At 41.8% G+C, this 16,600-nt stretch overlaps 1 long non-coding RNA gene and 2 pseudogenes across 2 annotated transcripts; 2 read left to right on the top strand and 1 right to left on the bottom strand.

The window, feature by feature from the left end:
• Window positions 1-1,517: 1,517 nt before the first annotated feature.
• LOC149384696 (patatin-like protein 3) lies at window positions 1,518-2,738 on the top strand (annotated as a pseudogene). The gene is made up of 3 exons (XR_016301422.1): window positions 1,518-1,649; window positions 1,866-2,168; window positions 2,284-2,738. The product of XR_016301422.1 is annotated as a patatin-like protein 3 (transcript).
• Window positions 2,739-3,686: 948 nt separating this feature from the next.
• LOC149384695 (secreted RxLR effector protein 161 pseudogene) lies at window positions 3,687-4,309 on the bottom strand (annotated as a pseudogene).
• A 7,198-nt stretch (window positions 4,310-11,507) lies between these two features.
• LOC149384694 (uncharacterized) lies at window positions 11,508-15,307 on the top strand. The gene is made up of 3 exons (XR_016301417.1): window positions 11,508-11,869; window positions 13,306-13,432; window positions 14,414-15,307. It is a non-coding gene; the product is annotated as an uncharacterized LOC149384694 (long non-coding RNA).
• Window positions 15,308-16,600: the final 1,293 nt, after the last annotated feature.

The following is a 16,600-nucleotide window of genomic DNA, read 5'->3' as shown; positions in this document are numbered from 1 at the left end:
GTTCACATCCACTTCGATAATCGCAGGAATTACCTCCACTCGGCAAATTAATCTTAAGCTCTTTCTAATTTTTTAGACCACCTCCTGATTTACATTTTATAGAAAATATTCATAATTATAATTGGATTACCTAAGATTACTTTGTCTAGCATTAAAAAAAGAGGGTCCAATAGATATATAACCATATTTACATGTATGGTCTGCTATTTAGCCATCTTTTAGTTGATATTTGGTAAATAGTCATAAGATAATATTTACCAAATATTTATTAAAGGTTATTTACGAAACCAGAAGAGGAAATCAGGAAGCCATAAATCATTCACATGGTGCAACGCAATCATTTATGGTTATTTACAAAATATATACTAAAAGTTGGTTATATAATCATCTAACAATGTAAATATGACTAGTTTGCTAATTATTTGAAAGAAAAAAACAGTAAACCTCAAAGAAAACTCTTTGTCAACCATGAAATTTTCAAGGCATTAAACCACAAATTATGAGCAAAGATGAACCAATTACGCGACCACAAGCTTTGAATTCTATTGGTAAACCAGAATCTCCTTGCAGAGAACTTGCTCCTTCATTCCTTTATATACCTTAACCTAATCAATTGTCTGATTTTTATCAAGTGAAAAAGCTAGCAATTTAAATTTCAAAAAATAAGGTAATTAGCCAACTAAAACGTTTGAATTTGTTATATAATCAATGTTTCATAGATTTTAGATAAATAGCCACAAACATGACGTGGTATTCCTGATTTGACCTTTACTTTAAATAAAATAATGGGGTATTTCAATTGATGCGTGTAACTATATGAATGTGACTATTTACCTAAAATTTTCGAAACACTTATTATATAACAATGTAAAATTATAATATGACTATAAATGTAATGGACCATTTAAATATCTATATGAAAGGATGATGAAAAAGGAATACCTTTCATAAGACCAGGACTAACATCCTCTCTTTTTAAAACAAGAGACACGTAGACCTCCATTTTGATAAATAGACAAATATCATATTCATTAAATCTCCACTCTCATTATCTCTGTGAATCTGCGAATAACAACGTAATTGTTTGGGTTATTCTAAGTATCGACGGTGGTGGCATCAAAGGCATCATTCCAGGCGTGCTTTTGGCCTTTCTCGAATCTAAGCCCCAGGTATGTAATTACTTATTTTTTGAAATTATAGAGGAAATAATTTGATAACATCGATGGCGAATATTTGGGGATGTTTAATGGGCCAAAGTATGGTAGGAAATACTTAGCGGGGAAATGACCTCTCATATTTAATAGCAATTTTAATAATTTTGACCAAAATAGTATCAACTATGTTTTTGGACACTTTAATAGTAATTATAGACATAAAAGTGTACAGTTGTCATAAATTGTAGACTTACAAGTTTACAATTAACAATAATTATAAGTTTACATTTACTAAAAGTGTCTAAAAACATAGTTTCTATTATTTTTGTCAAAGATATCAAAACTGCTATTGAGTTAAGACCATTTCCCATACTTGTGCTATGCATGGCCCAAGGCTTCCTGGGGGACCTCACTCTCAAAGATATTCTCACTAATGTCCTCATTCCCGCTTTTGACCTCAAGCGTCTCCAACCTGTCATCTTCTCCACCAATGATGTATGTTGTCTTCTATTTCTATTTCTTTTCTTTTTACAATGATTGAAATTGGATTTAAATTTAGTTTCATAAATTAAATAAATAGACAATTGAGAATGAGCGCGGTTATCGGACATATGCATTGCCACGCACATCCTGGTGGCGTCACTCGCACTTTTGACCATCGCAGCTAACAATCCTGTAACCATATACTGGTATGTACGTGGATGAATCAAGACAATGTTGGCCATAAGCCACATCTCAAGAGGAATAGCGATGAAGAACTCTTATTTTTTGGATGTGAAGCCGGTCGACGGCAAAAACACGTTAATCCTCTTGCTGGGGACGGGTTTTCCAAAACATGAAGCCAAATACGACACAGCCAAAGCCTCCAAATGGGGAATATTCAGTTGGATGTTTGACAATGTAAAAACTCCTTTGGTTGACATTTTCGCCAATGCAAGCTCCGATGTCGTTGACTTTCACGGCTTCACTCTCTTCCAGTCTTTCCATAGCAAAATAAATTACTTACGGGTTCAGGTACATACACTTTGACATCGTTGTGTAATTTCAATTCTATGACATATGTATTCGAATTTTTTTTTTTATGCCATTTCTAAAATTCTATGATCAATAGGTTTGGAATGCTGACTAGGATGACACACTAAACGGAAACGAGGCATCTGTTGACGTGGCTTGCTGAAAAATATGCAAAAGATAGTGGAGATTGGAATGAAGTTGTTGGACAAGCCGGTTTCAAGAGTAAATTTGGAAACAGGACGATACTAAAAAAATCTGAGGCGAAGGTCTTAATTCGGAAGCTTTGGCTAGATTCGCCAAGTTACTTTCGGCGGAAAGAAAGCTTAGAAACTCGAATTCCTAGTTGATACATTCTCACCCTCGACCGCTCAAGATACGTAATCGTGATCTAATTGAACGAGCTTAATTTACATATCTCTGTTTGAACGATAGTGAAGTTCAATCTCACAATCAATTGCTAGTTTGCATGTGGGATTCCTAAGAATTATATATTATAAATGTCTTAGATTTCGTGGAGATTTTTAATTTAAATATGTTCAAAAAAATTGAGCATTGTGTATATGCACACTAATGGGCTCAGTTTCAAATTCATCCCATGATTATATGAATTTAAATATGTTGCAAACTTATTAATTAGCGTAGTCTTCAACCCGAAATGAAAGAAAAGAGCGAGCACAAGAGAAGTCGGTGTATTCCCGGAGTGGCTTGTGGAGTGTCAGTGTTAATGCTCTTCATTAGCGGTCAGTGGACCACGATAGGGCAAACTCATCTTCTGATCATGAGGTAAAAATCCTAATTCTCCCAAATTAATATGATTTAGTTACAAAGGAGTAACTAAATATTTTTGATTTAGTTACAAACTCGTAACTATTTTCTTAGTGACTAATTTCATATTAATTATATATGTATGCATGACTGATGCACTATTACTCATAGACATCCTCAAAACAAGAGCATATTGTGTTGAACACAAATCTTTTGTGGGAAACACGAACACTTTTATTAAGACCACTCAAGAATTTACGAGACTAAGTGTTTAGACACTCACACTACAAGACACTTTTTTGTGGACACTCTTTAGGAGACTACTACTCTTTGAAATTTTTAGATGCTAAACTTGGTGGGGGTAGAGGGGTATTTATAGTAGAGGCGAGACAATGTGGACCACACATTTCTCATCTTCTAGAGAATTCTTAAAATGTCTAGATATCTAAAATATTCTATGACATTCGTTACATGTCTAGAGATTCTACATAATTCTAACACTTTTACACATAACTAAGAAACTTCTAGATGATAGGCTTATTCTCCAAGTGGTCTTATTAGTCTTCTTGACAATTGGGCTTTCACAATTGTTGGGTTTTAGAAATTCTATTGGGCTGGTGTTGATCCTTTAACACTCCCTCTCAACACTAGCCCTAATTCGCCGTACCATGTTGAGCTGGCTCCGAAAGTTCTCGCATTTTTCAGTACTCAGGCCTTTGTGAACAAGTCTGCCACTTGGTCATCCATCTTGATCTAGTGCATCTCGATCTCTTCCTTCAAAAAAATTTCTCTGATGAAATGATAGTGCACCTCCACATGCTTTGTTCTAGCATGAAACACTGGATTTTCTGCAAGGCGAACCGTAGATTGGTTGTCGCAGTGAAGTGGGACCGCATAGTCAACTTTCTGGTTCAAATCCTCCATTAAGAGTATCAGCCACGTACTCTCTTGAGCTGCTGCAGCCGCAACTCTGTACTCTGCTTCTGTTGTGGACAATGACACAATGGGTTGTCGTTTGCTGCACCAAGAAATTGTTCCCGATCCGAATTTGAACACATATACCCAGTGGTTGATTTTCGGGTATCGTGGTCTCCTACATAGTCGGCATCGCAATATCCGACTAGGTTGCAATCTTCGCCTCTTTTGTACAAAAGACCATAGTCAATTGTACCCTTTACATATCTTAGGATCAGTCGAGCCGCATCCAAGTGAGGCTTCTTCGGACTTTGCACGTACCGACTCACTACCCCAACTTCATATGAAATGTCAGGCCGAGTTAAAGTCAGGTAGATAAGACTACCTACTAGTTGTCGATACATCGTCCTGTCGTCCAACTCCCTGCCTTCATGTGCACAAACTTTGGAATTTGGCTCCATCGATTATGAGACTAGCTTGCACTCTAACATGTCGAACTTCTGAAGTATATCTCTTGTGTACTTTTGTTGGCAGAGAAACAACCCTTCTTTTGTGCGATCAACTTCTAGCCCCAAGAAGTGTTTAAGCTCTCCTAGCTCTTTCATTTGGAAGCGAACTGATAGATTTTCTCTCGTCTATTGGATTTCTCTTATGTCGTCCCCAGTGATGATCAAGTCGTCCACATAGACCAACACAATCGCCAATTCCTTCTCTCTCTTTGGTAAACAAGCTTAAGTCCGCATGTGCAACTGAATAACCACTTCGAGTGAGAAATTCAGCAATCTTTCAATACCATGCTCTTTGTAATATACGAACTTTTGTAACGCTTGACTTAAGAATTTGAATAAAATAAACGAGTTTTATTTTGAATCAAATTCTTGTTGCACATGACACGTCCTTAATTTTTAAAAATCTTTAAAAAAATAATGAATATATTTAAGGACGATGAAATTTCGGAAGAAGGATATTCGAGTAAACTCGATATTATTTTCCGAATAAAATTATTCGGAACGTACTCGGAGACTTAAAATCTCAAGAGTGAAAGTAAATTCCGAAGTCCCTTAAATATATTTAAGATGACGGGAATTAATAAGAAATTCTCGGTTATTTTTCAAGATTATTTTTTTTGTATTAATTAAGGACGAGTTTGAGAGGATTTACTTGGAAAGGACTTAAGTGCAACCACGTGAGGGACGAGAGTGAAAGAAAAAGATTTAAGAGGGGTTGTTTTAGGAGACATGTGGCCCAATGGAGTGCTGCCACGTGGCGGTCTTATCCTATTCTTTTCTCCTCTCCCATTCGGCCACGTAACCCCCCATTTCTCTTTCTTTCTTCTCTCCTTCTTCTCACCAAGGTCTTAAATTCAGGGGGAACCGGACGGGAACCGGTTCCCCCTTTTTTGAAGTCCCCGGCACCGGAACCACCAAAACCGGAAGTTTCCGGTGACTCCGGGGGAACTGGACCGGGATCCGGGAAGGAACCCGGTTCTCACTTTCCGGTCCGGTTCACTTAAAAAAAAAAAAAAACGGGTTTGGATCTGAAATTTTCCGCCGCGAGCCAAACCTTTTCTTCCTAGATCCCGCCAACCCGCTAGCTTCCCGACGCGACGACAGCCATATCTTCCCGTATCCCGCCGGATCCCACCTTTCCCGGTTAGCTTCCCGGCGTCTCCTCTCAGTCCGGCGTCCTCGGCGGCGCGCGGCGCCGCTCGTCTAGAACGAAAGCGCGAGGTGGGTTCCGGGTCTCGGTGGCTGTCGGCCGAGCTCCCTCTCCCTCAGTCGCTCGCTCTCTCGGCTTCTCTCTCTCTCTCTCTCTCTCTCTCTCTCTCTCTCTCCCTCTCTGCTCGGTTCTCTTCTTCTTCCTTCTTTTCTTTTCTTTCTTTCTTTCTTTCTCTTTCTTTCTTTCTTTCTTTCTCGCGTGTTGGTTGTAAAGAGAATCCAAAATTTTCCAATAAGTCCCTCATTAGTTGCAAATAGATCCTTTTCTTTTTATTGATGTTGCACTTAATCCTTTCTTATTTGCAACCTCTAGCAAACTGACCCAAACTCACATTTTATTTCGATTGGATCCTGAAAAATTCATTACAACCAAGTCATCTTCATCTAATTATTTAGTTAAATCCACAACCGAACGGATTATAATTATATGATTCGAACCGAGAATTTTCTAATTCGTTCTCGATTAATTCAAATATATTCAAGGTTTCTCGGAAATAATTCTCGTTCTTGAGAATTTATTTATTAAATTATCTCCAGAAAATATTTCCAAGGAAATACTTTATTAATTGAGATAACTCGATAATTCCTTCACTCATTCCGAGATTTCTCATTACCTTAATATATTTAAATTACTCGATAATCTCATTGGACCATAATTCACTCGAGAGACGGAAAAATATAACGAGGAATTTACTTCACTAACTTCCTTCCGGATTCCTTTCACGTTGAAATTAGTTAGGTCGTTAAAATATATTTTGACTTTCACAATCTTTCTTACATTCGTGAAAATAGTTACGGTCGCTTTGAGTAGTCATTTATATTCCTTCTATTGAAATTACTTTTTGTTGTATTTGTAATTTGGTATTTTTTTAAAACATTCTACACTATTTTTAATTTTATGAATTTTATCCTACGTATTTTGTATGTTTTCTGTATATTACTTTTCTGAATTCCCCTCGGTAAATACGGTATTTGACGGTATTCCTCTACGGTAACGGTAAGTTCAACGGTACCGGTTTCCTTTTTTTTTACTGCTTTCCCAGGTATTCTTTTACGGTACCAGGGGTTACCAGTAAATTCTGAAGCTCGGAACGGTAACGGTAACGGTATTTCGATCCTTGCTTCTCACGCGAGCTCCACACCCTGAAAAGAAAATAAAAATTCAACACAGCAACAAGAGCAAAGCTCGGCCAAAAGTCTTTCATCACCGCCATCTTCTACCTCTCTTCTTCCTCTCTCTTCGCCGAGCTCCATCTTCTCCAGCCGAGTATCTCCTCCGCGCGCGCCACCTGAGAAGAAAGACGAAGTCGCCGAGAGCCACGGCGACGCCGGAGCAAGAGAAAACGCCGGGGAAGGCGTGGTGACTCGCCAAGGAAGCTTAATCTCACGTTTGGAAGTGGTAATTTCTTCTCCTTGGTTGGATTGAAATCTAGGGTTCTTGGAGAATTGGGGGTTTTTTTATCCGAGATGAAATCTAAGATTTTGGTTGCTTTTGTTTGTTCATTGAGCTCGGTTATTGTTAGTTATGGCTTGATTTTGTCAATTGAACGTGAATTTGCTTGGTGTGGTGATGATTTGGCCGAAATTTTCCATGAACGAGGGTTTATGGTTTGATTTTTTTTTTGGGGTTTTTGTTCCTGCGTGTTAGTTGATGTTTATGAGACGTTTTGTGACTCGTTTGGTGCTCGGGTGTTGTTTGAGATCGCTATTGGAATTTTGTTTGAATTTTTGGACGAAAATGAATATGTTTCGGACGGGGTGATAAAACGGACGTCAGCAGTCCGATGTGTTATGAGATTATTTTTGTTAGTATTTTTCCTGGAAAGTAGACATTATGGGCTTTCTAAAATGACCAAGAACGTATAAATCCGTGGAGTATTGAAAGAGTTATGAATTTTTGAAATCTGGTATTCAAAGCTGTGAACTGTGAATTTCCAGAACAGCGACCCGAAATTGCGGACAGTTTTTCACATAGCTATGTTTCTTGATATTGGTCTTATAATATGTTTTTAGAAAGCTACAGAAGTTGTCTTTCTCATGGAATTGGAATCGTTTGATTTGAGTTTGTGTAGCTGAAGTTATGATTCAATTTCCAGTCGCTGTCCGAATCGGTACGAGCCGAATGGTCGGGCCGTGAATTTTATGACAAGTTAAGGATTTTGTGGCTTGTTATATGGCTGTGTTTTGTATGTTGTTTTGGCATGAGTTTTTCTTTTCAGAGATATCACCATTTAATTACGGTGAAATTTTATGATTCACTCGGCCGAACAATAGTCCCGGAAAAATAATAAATTGAATCTGAGACTAAGTCAGTGTTAATTATTTGGGTCTTGGTTAGTAATGGTGATTCGTTTTGAGGTTTGAGAATCTGACGATTGGTTTGGTTATGTTTAACCTTATAGAATGGCATGAACGAATTGGGACGACACGCGAGGAATAACGAGAAATCGAAGACGAGCTTTCGATCTCGACTAGAACGTGAGTAATATTATTCGCTTAAATAGCGTTTAATTTCTCTCGTATTTTATGATTATTCTTTCGATGTTTGAAAATTTAATTGATCGATAATCAGAAAATCTAGGCTTAAAGGATTTTTAGATTTTTATTTAAGGCCCGAAAAAGGGTTAAGCGGTAAATAAATAATCGCTCGACTCTTGCCAAGTATAAATTATTTTTCGTACCGTTTTAAGGTACCTTTGGTCTATGACGGGTCTTAAATAACGATTAATTTCCGAGGACCGGAAATTAATAAATTAAATTCTCGGATATCAAATTAAAACGCGTTTGTTCCGTTAACGATCCCAGATTCAACACTCTTTTTTCCCGAGCCCAATAATTAACGAAGCCTCAGTTAAGAATTTCAATATTCTTAACGAATTCCAGGACGTGCCAAGTTCTTTCGAGGAACGTGCGGAGACGAGTAACGCAAGGTGAAGCGTTGTGACGCGCGAGTCAAACAGTTTGACTATTCCAGGTAAGTGTAGAGACATAAGTCAACTACTTACCAAGAGAATAATCATGTTTACGTGCATTTACGTGTTAATAATTATAAAGAGTAGAAAAAGCCTTAAAGACACAAAAACTAAAGATTAAGGCTTCGGCCACTCTTTATGGAAAATTTTAGTTGAGTTTTTACCCATAGGTTCAAACGCTAACTTGAACCAGCCACATTGCTACTTTGTTGTAGTTAGATCCCTCTGCTAACCATAGAGTTTGCCTAGATCTGAGGTGACAGGAGAGCAGGTTGGACTCTCGGATTCGAGCCGAGGGTAGAAGTACCAGGAGTCACGTCCTGAGTCTTCGATCTAAAACACTTAACGAGCATGAAAGGGAAACCATAATTCTTTCGGGATTAATCCCGATATGCTCTCCTGTTTGTAATTAGTTGTATACTCTATAAGCCAGAGTATCCAAATAATAAATAATGTTGTCGGTGGTACCCACGAGTTCCGACTCGTGTTGAGGACTAAGGCGGTCCTGATGGCGCTGAGTACTCCACGGGCGCTGCTGAGAGCACCCCGTTCTAGCAATGGGAAAGGTCGCCCCGGCGAGCCCATTTGCTGTGTCATGACGGCACGTAGCGCCGGCGCCTGACGAAGATGGTACCACTAATGGATCCCAGACAGTCTTAAAACACTAAGCCACTGATGACTACTGCTCGAAGTCTGAGGTTGGCTTCTTGTCATTCCAAGGGTTATATCAGTGGATGTTGTATAACCTTGTGGAATGACAAGTGATAGCGTAGAGTGAGGCCCCGCGTTAGGCATGCTCTTGAATCATATGCGTCTGCATTCTGCATTTTTATGTGTTTGTTTGCACGTCACATGACATTAGTTGTTTTTCTTTTCCTAAGTTAGACTCCCACTTACTGAGTCAATCGACTCATAGTTTTATGACCCTTGGTAATGTAGATAAGGGAAAAGCTTGTAAGCGGGAAACAAGATCGAAGACCGAGACCGAGCACGTATTGCCTTTACCTATGGGCTATGAGGTTTCTTAATCGGGGGTTAGTGTCTTTTGTTAAAATGTTCCGGAACATATTTGTATAGGAGTCGCTATAAGACTCTAAGTTATAAAAGCGAAAAATTTTCCCGGATTTTTCGCAAACTATTTTAATATATAAAAGTATTATGATCTGGGATGAGACCGACCCCAGTCTCGACTCCGCTCTTCGGCTTCTCCGGGGAGAAGGTCATGACGGAGGGAACCATCGACCTCCCGGTGACCTTCGGGACACCGGGAGGGCTCGAGGTCACCCACATCGTACCGTTCTTGGTCGTGGACCAACCCTCCGCCTACAACGTCATAATCGGCCGCCCGACCCTCAACCGGTTGAAGACCATCACTTCCACTTACCACCTGATGATGAAGTTCCTGACTGACAAAGGGATAGCCATGATGTTGGGAGACCAATCAATGGCAAGGATGTGCTACATCCAAGGCGTGGACGGGAAAGAAAAGGGAAAAATGGTGAGCACCGTCTTCCAACTCGGGGACAAGTTCCCGTGCGAAATATAGAAAGGAGGAATCTTCGGAGAACTGGACCAGAGGGACGATGTCGAGCGTCGAAAGGTGGAGACACCGGACGACCTTGTTCCCGTCGTTTTGGACGATGCCAAACCCGACCAGGTAGTCAAGGTAGGCGCCCAGCTCCCTCCGAAGTCCGAGACCAGCTCGCCACTTTCCTCCGCAAGCACAAGGACGTCTTCGCGTGGACACACGCCGACATGCCGGGGATCGACCCCGCGATAATGGTTCACCGTCTCAACGACGACAAGAGAGTAGCCGAACGCGTTCAGCCGCGGCGGGCGTTCAGCGGAGAGAGATACCAAGCCATCGGTGTAGAGGTCGACAAACTTCTCGCCGCCGACTTCATCAGGGAGGCGGAACACCCCAAGTGGGTCTCCAACGTGGTGATGGTCAAGAAGCCAAACGAGAAATGGCGGATCTGTATCGACTATAAAGATCTCAACAAGGCCTGCCCGAAAGATAGCTTCCCCCTCCCGAGGATCGAGCAGCTTGTGGACGCTACGGCGGGCCACGAGTTGTTGAGCTTCATGGACGCCTACTCAAGCTACAACCAGATCCGCATGCACGAGCCGGACCAGATCAAGACCACCTTTGTTACGAACCGCGAACTCTACTGTTACAAGGTCATGCCCTTCGGCCTCAAAAACGCGGGGGCGACGTATCAAAGATTGGTTAACCGAATGTTCGCTAATCAAATTGGGAAAACCATGGAAGTCTACGTAGGCGATATGCTCGTCAAAAGCCTCAAGACCCACGACCACGTTCGAGACCTGAGAGAGATGTTTGCGATCCTGCGGCGCTACAAGATGAAGCTCAACCCCAACAAGTGCGCTTTTGGGGTCGAGTCCGGAAAATTCTTAGGCTACATGGTTAGCCGCCGCGGGATCGAGGCTAACCCTGAGAAGATTAGGGTGATCTTTGTAAGGACGAGCTTTTGCGTCACTCGTATTTGGAGATTTGGAATTTATTAACGAGTTTCCGTTGTTACAACTAAATTCCTGAGTGAATTATACTTCAATGGATTTATCGAATTAATTTTAAATATGTTAAGGTTATGAGAAATCTCGGAATAAATAAAGGAATTATCGAATTTATCTCGATTAATAAATTAATTCCGAGGAAACATTCCGGAAATTAATTTAAGAAATAAATTCTCAAGGACGAGAATTAATTCCGAGAAACCTTAAATATATTTTAATTAATCGAGAACGAACGAGAAAATTCTCGAGTTCGAATCATATAATTATAATCCGTTAGGTTATGGATTTAATTAGATAATTATATGAAAGGACGTGGTTGTAACAATTTATAAGGGACCCATTTGAAAGAATACAAAGAAAATAGGTTGGTTTGTAATTAATGGGATAAGGATGAGCATTTCCATGTCATCAATCAAAGAAATAAGATTTTTTTTAAAGTGATGTTTATCACTTTGCCGAGTGAAAGGAAGAAGTGAAATCTTATTTAAGTGATGAATATCACTTGATCGGCCAAACCACACCAGCCCACGCGAGAAAAAACAAAAGAAAGGAAAAGAAAAGAGAAAGAAGAAGAAGAGAGCACGGGAGAGAGAGAGAGAGCCGAGAGATTGAGAGAGAGGAAGAGAGCGAGACGAGGGTGAGCTCGCGAAGGGGACGCTTGGCCGACAGCCACCGAGCCCGAGCGCCACCCACACGCGGCCGAGAAGGAACTAGCGCCGCCGCGAGCAAGCCGAGGACGCCGGAGCAGAGAAACTCGTCGGAGAAGAAGGAGAGAGGGACGGCGACGGAGAAGGTAAGCTCGATTTTGAACTTCTCCTCCTCTGCTTCTCGGATTTGAGAAGAAATTATATATCTAGGGTTTGGAGATTTGGGGGTTTTTGTTTGGATTATCCTCTCGTGGATTTGGTGATGATTCTCTTAAATTTAGAGCTGAGCTCGGTTTCAAAAATGGCTTCTCGTTCATGTGCTTGTCCCGATCAATATTTTGTTGCTCGTTCTCTGTTATATGACCGATGATGCGTTGTTGTTATGCTGTGATGTCTCTGATGTTTTGCTGTGGAGTCTCGGTGATGTTTTGCCTTGTTTGTGCCGACTGTTGTTGTTGTCATTGTAAGTTTGGATTGGCCGTGTGAACTGTTGGCCGTGTGAAATTGTTTGGCTTTGGTGAAGTTTGTGTGCGAGTTGTTGTCGAGAGTTAGGCTCGGTTTTAAGTGGGCTGAACAGGGCTCGGGGCAGCAGCTCTAGACGGCGAGGCGGCGCGGACTTGGAAGGTTCGGGCCTCGGCCCGGGGACTTGAGACGTCTCCGATTAGTTAGGGCGAGTCGGGGTTTGTCCCGAGTCTCGACTCGTGCTAGTTACTCGTGCTAGTTACGAATATTTAATTAATATGTTATTATGTTTATGGTAAAGTTCGTTTTAATATAATTAGTAAAGAAAAATAAATTATTATGTTATCGTTATAAACTCGTTGATTATTTAAGTAACTACTTAATATCCTTATTTAAGATATGTACTAAAAATCGAGTTCGACTATAAGCTCGACTCTTTTAATTTTGAAAAAGAATATCAACGAGAAATATTATATTTACGTAAGAAAATAGAAATAAAAGAAAGGTTCGACTACGAACCGAGGGTTCGGTTATTTCATAAACATTTTATTAAATCGAACCCAAAATTATTTGCAATATGGTTAGACATTTAAAATTAACGACTTGGTTTATTTTAAATGAAAGGTTTTTACGTTATGTATTTCATTTCTCAAATGGTTATAACTTGTCAATAAAAGAGACAAGTCAAAGATATTTTCTAGAACATATTTGAAAAGTATCGTTTTGAGTTATTTTCATATAACTTACATATGCTATAGATTGTTAGTAATAACTTCTATATACGTTCTTTTCTCTTAGTTTCGACCCTCGGGAACCTATTCTAAGCAGTGGGCTTTACCCAGTCAGAAGAATAGGTGGTCGAATAGTGTAGAACGTTCCTTAGCTTAGATTAGAAAAGCGATGTCAAGGCCTTATTTTTAGGCGTCGATTCTTTTCTGTATCTCTGTTTTGTCTTCGTGTATTCTCTGTTTCTCGTGTGTGAGACACTCTGAGTAGCGTGAATAGGAGGACGTTTTGAATACGTTCCTTGTGAGCTTTCTTTCCAGTAGAAGTATGTACGTTAGTGTATCGAAGGATGAGATACTAAGTACGCTCGACGTTCGATCTTTCTCTTCCATAGATAAGTCCAGATTGCTATAAGGATTAGCAACGAGCAGAAAGCTTACGTGGACTGGGTTACGTGAAGTTAAGAAGAACCCTTTTGTTTGGAAGAGAAGATTTCAGGATTCTTGAGAATCGTTATCCAGGTAAGTGGATTTTAGGCACCTACAATATTAAGAAATATTATATATATATCTATATATATACATATATTGTACGTGCATTATTTATTTTTATGTGCTTCTAGTAAGCAAGATTAAGATAAGCCAAAAGATAAGTCACTATCAAGATTAAGGGCTTTAAGCCACTAACGAATTGGAAAACGGAATTAGTCCGGCTAACAAAAATGGCTAGAGGTAACTAGGAACCCGAGCCTTTGCTATATGTTTAGTTAGCCACCCTCCAGAGATCCAGTCTTAGTGAACTGGATTATGAGAGACTGAAGTTAAAGCTCGTAATCAAAAGCGAGAATATTATGATAGGATCTTTGGGAGTCGCATCTCAAGATCTTATAAGTCACGAGTTAATAAGCGAAAAGAATATATGTTAAGATCGGGATTAAACCCGAATTAAGCAGTCTCTCATGTTAGGTTAATTAAAGAGAAAACATAGAATGGTACCGCCTCCGACATATACCCCATAGACGGGGATTAGGTAGGAGATTGTGCACCCTCCTGTTTGGCGCCAATAAGACATGTGTCATGCGGATATCATTAAGGGATCCCGAGCAGAAAATGTATTGTATGATGGGAATTGCCGGGACCTAAGCTGGCATATTCTCAAGTAAGAGGAGTTACCGGGACCTAAGCTGGTAATTCCATAGATTATGATGAAAGTATGTTATGATGTGAATCACCGGGACCTAAGCTGGTGAATTCTTAAGTAAGAGGAATCTCTCGGGACCTAAGCTGAGTGATTCCTAAGTAAGATGAATCTATCGGGACCTAAGCCGATTGATTCTTAAGAAAGGTGGATTTATCGGGACCTAAGCCGATACTTCCGCAAGTTATGATAAGATATGAACTGCATGTTATGTATTGCTTATGTGTGATGTGCACGATGCATTAGTTATATAGATATCCGCTTACTGAGTCTTTCGACTCACAGTTATTATCTTGATATTGTAGATAAAGGCAAAGCTAAAGAAGATTAAGCAGAGCATCAGCACAAAACGGTAAGTAAGTAGGCGTGTGTATGTACGGCTGCCGACCTCTGGCTAAGTCAAGGGCGAATAAGTCTGTTTTGTTTTTAAAAGACGAGTCTTTTGTTTGTGAAGTTTTAAATAGTATGTTTTAAGAAAAACGAAAAATTCGCCCATATTTTTGAGACGTTTAAGTAAATATTTGAAAAGTTTTTCTAGAAAATGTTTTCCGGAAGCGCTTCCACCAAAGTTTTTATGAATTTTATTTATGTCAAGTAAGATACGAAAGTCCTCTGCCGCGGCTCGCGGGCGAGCTAAGGCTCGCGGGTCGTGACAATCTTAGAGATGAGGTCGCCGCAGAAAGTGAAAGAAGTTTAGAGTCTGACAGGAAGGATCGCCGCCCTGACGCGATTCGTGTCCAAGGCCACCGACAAGTGCCAACCGTTTTTCAAGGCACTAAAGAAGACCGACGGGTTCATGTGGACGGAGAAGTGCGAGGAAGCTTTCCGCGAGATGAAAGCGTATTTCGCCTCCCCCCCGTTCCTTGCAAAGCCAAAGAATGGCGAAACCTTGTACATCTACCTCGCGGTTTCAGACAGGGCCGTGAGCGCGGTTCTCATACGCGAAGAAGACAAGGTACAATGGCCGGTCTATTACGTTAGCAAGGCGCTCCTCGACGCCGAGACTCGATACCCAGAAATCGAGAGATTGTCCCTCGCTCTTGTCATGAGCGCGAGAAAACTCCGACCCTACTTTCAGGCGCACCCCATTGTGGTCCGCACGGGGCATCCCATCGAGAAGGCCCTTCAAAAAGGGACATCCTCTCGAATGGCGGTGTGGTCCCAAGAGTTAGGCGAGTACGGGGTCGAGTTCCAACCAAGAACCGCCATCAAGGGCCAGGCCCTCGCCGACTTCATCGCCGAATTCACAAGCGCGCCCCCGACCGACGAGGGCGACGAGAGTAGTAAGGACACGAAAGACAAGGAGGATGACCACAGCGAGTCGTCAAAGAAGAGGACCAACGGCCCGATAGGGCCGGTCTGGGACTTGCACGTAGATGGCGCGTCAAACGCCCGGGGGGCTGGCGCCGGCGTTGTACTCACAAATCCCAATGGGGAAAAACTGAGATATGCCCTGCGGTTCGAGTTCAAGGCTTCCAACAACGAGACGGAGTACGAGGCTCTGATCGTTGGCTTGGAGCTGGCGAACAGGCTAGGCGCCCGAAACTTGTGCATCCACTGCGACTCACAGTTAATCATGAACCAAGTTAAGGGCGACTACGCCGCTAAGGAGCCGAACATGGTCGCGTACTTATCCAAGACCCGAAAGAACCTAGAGGCACTGTCATGGTTCGAGATCGTCCAAGTTCCCCGAGAAGCGAACCTCGACGCTGACGCCCTGGCTCGCCTTGCGTCCGGGATAGACGAGGAAGGCGAAGGCAGCGTACCGATCGAGGTGTTGACCCGACCCTACGTCTCGAGAGGCAACGTAGGGGTAGTTGACGGGGCTCCGCCCCCCTCATGGACGACTCCGCTCGTGGAATTCCTTAAGCGAGGAGTCGTCCCCGAAGACAAAGAAGAGGCCAAGAAGCTGAGAAGCTTGGCGCCGAAGTACACGATGAGGGAGGACAACTTGTTCAAGAGAGGCTACTCTATGCCCCTCCTCCGCTGCCTGACCGAGGTCGAGGCGAAGGAAGCACTCCGCGAAGTGCACGAAGGGGTGTGCGGAAACCATGCCGCCGGGCAATCCTTGGCATTGAAGCTTCTAAGGCTCGGATATTTTTGGCCGACCTTAAAAAAGGACTCCCACGAGTGGGCCAAAAAATGCGACAAATGCCAAAGGTTCGCTCACATCCCGCGCCAGGCGCCTGCCCCGCTATGCCCGATCATCGTGCCGCGACCCTTCGCAAAGTGGGGAATCGATCTCATCGGCGAGCTACCTGTGGCTCCGAGGCAGTACAAGCATGCGATCGTGGCAATCGACTATTTCACGAAGTGGGTAGAGGCCGAACCGCTGGCAAAGATCACGAAAACAAACACAACGAACTTCATTTGGAAGAACATTGTCTGTCGCTTCGGGATCCCCGCATCGATTGTGACCGATAACAGAAAGCAATTTGATAACGCGCGCCTCCGAGAAGTATGCGAACAGTTGGGCATTAGCAAGACTTTCT

Source organism: Urtica dioica, chromosome 9, assembly GCF_054948205.1.
Source record: "Urtica dioica subsp. dioica isolate 48M chromosome 9, U.dioica_male_clone48M_v1_H2, whole genome shotgun sequence".
NCBI classification, from domain to species: Eukaryota; Viridiplantae; Streptophyta; class Magnoliopsida; order Rosales; family Urticaceae; genus Urtica; species Urtica dioica.
The sequence above is the reverse complement of the archived record's forward strand: the minus strand, read 5'-3'. Positions and strand labels throughout refer to the sequence as shown.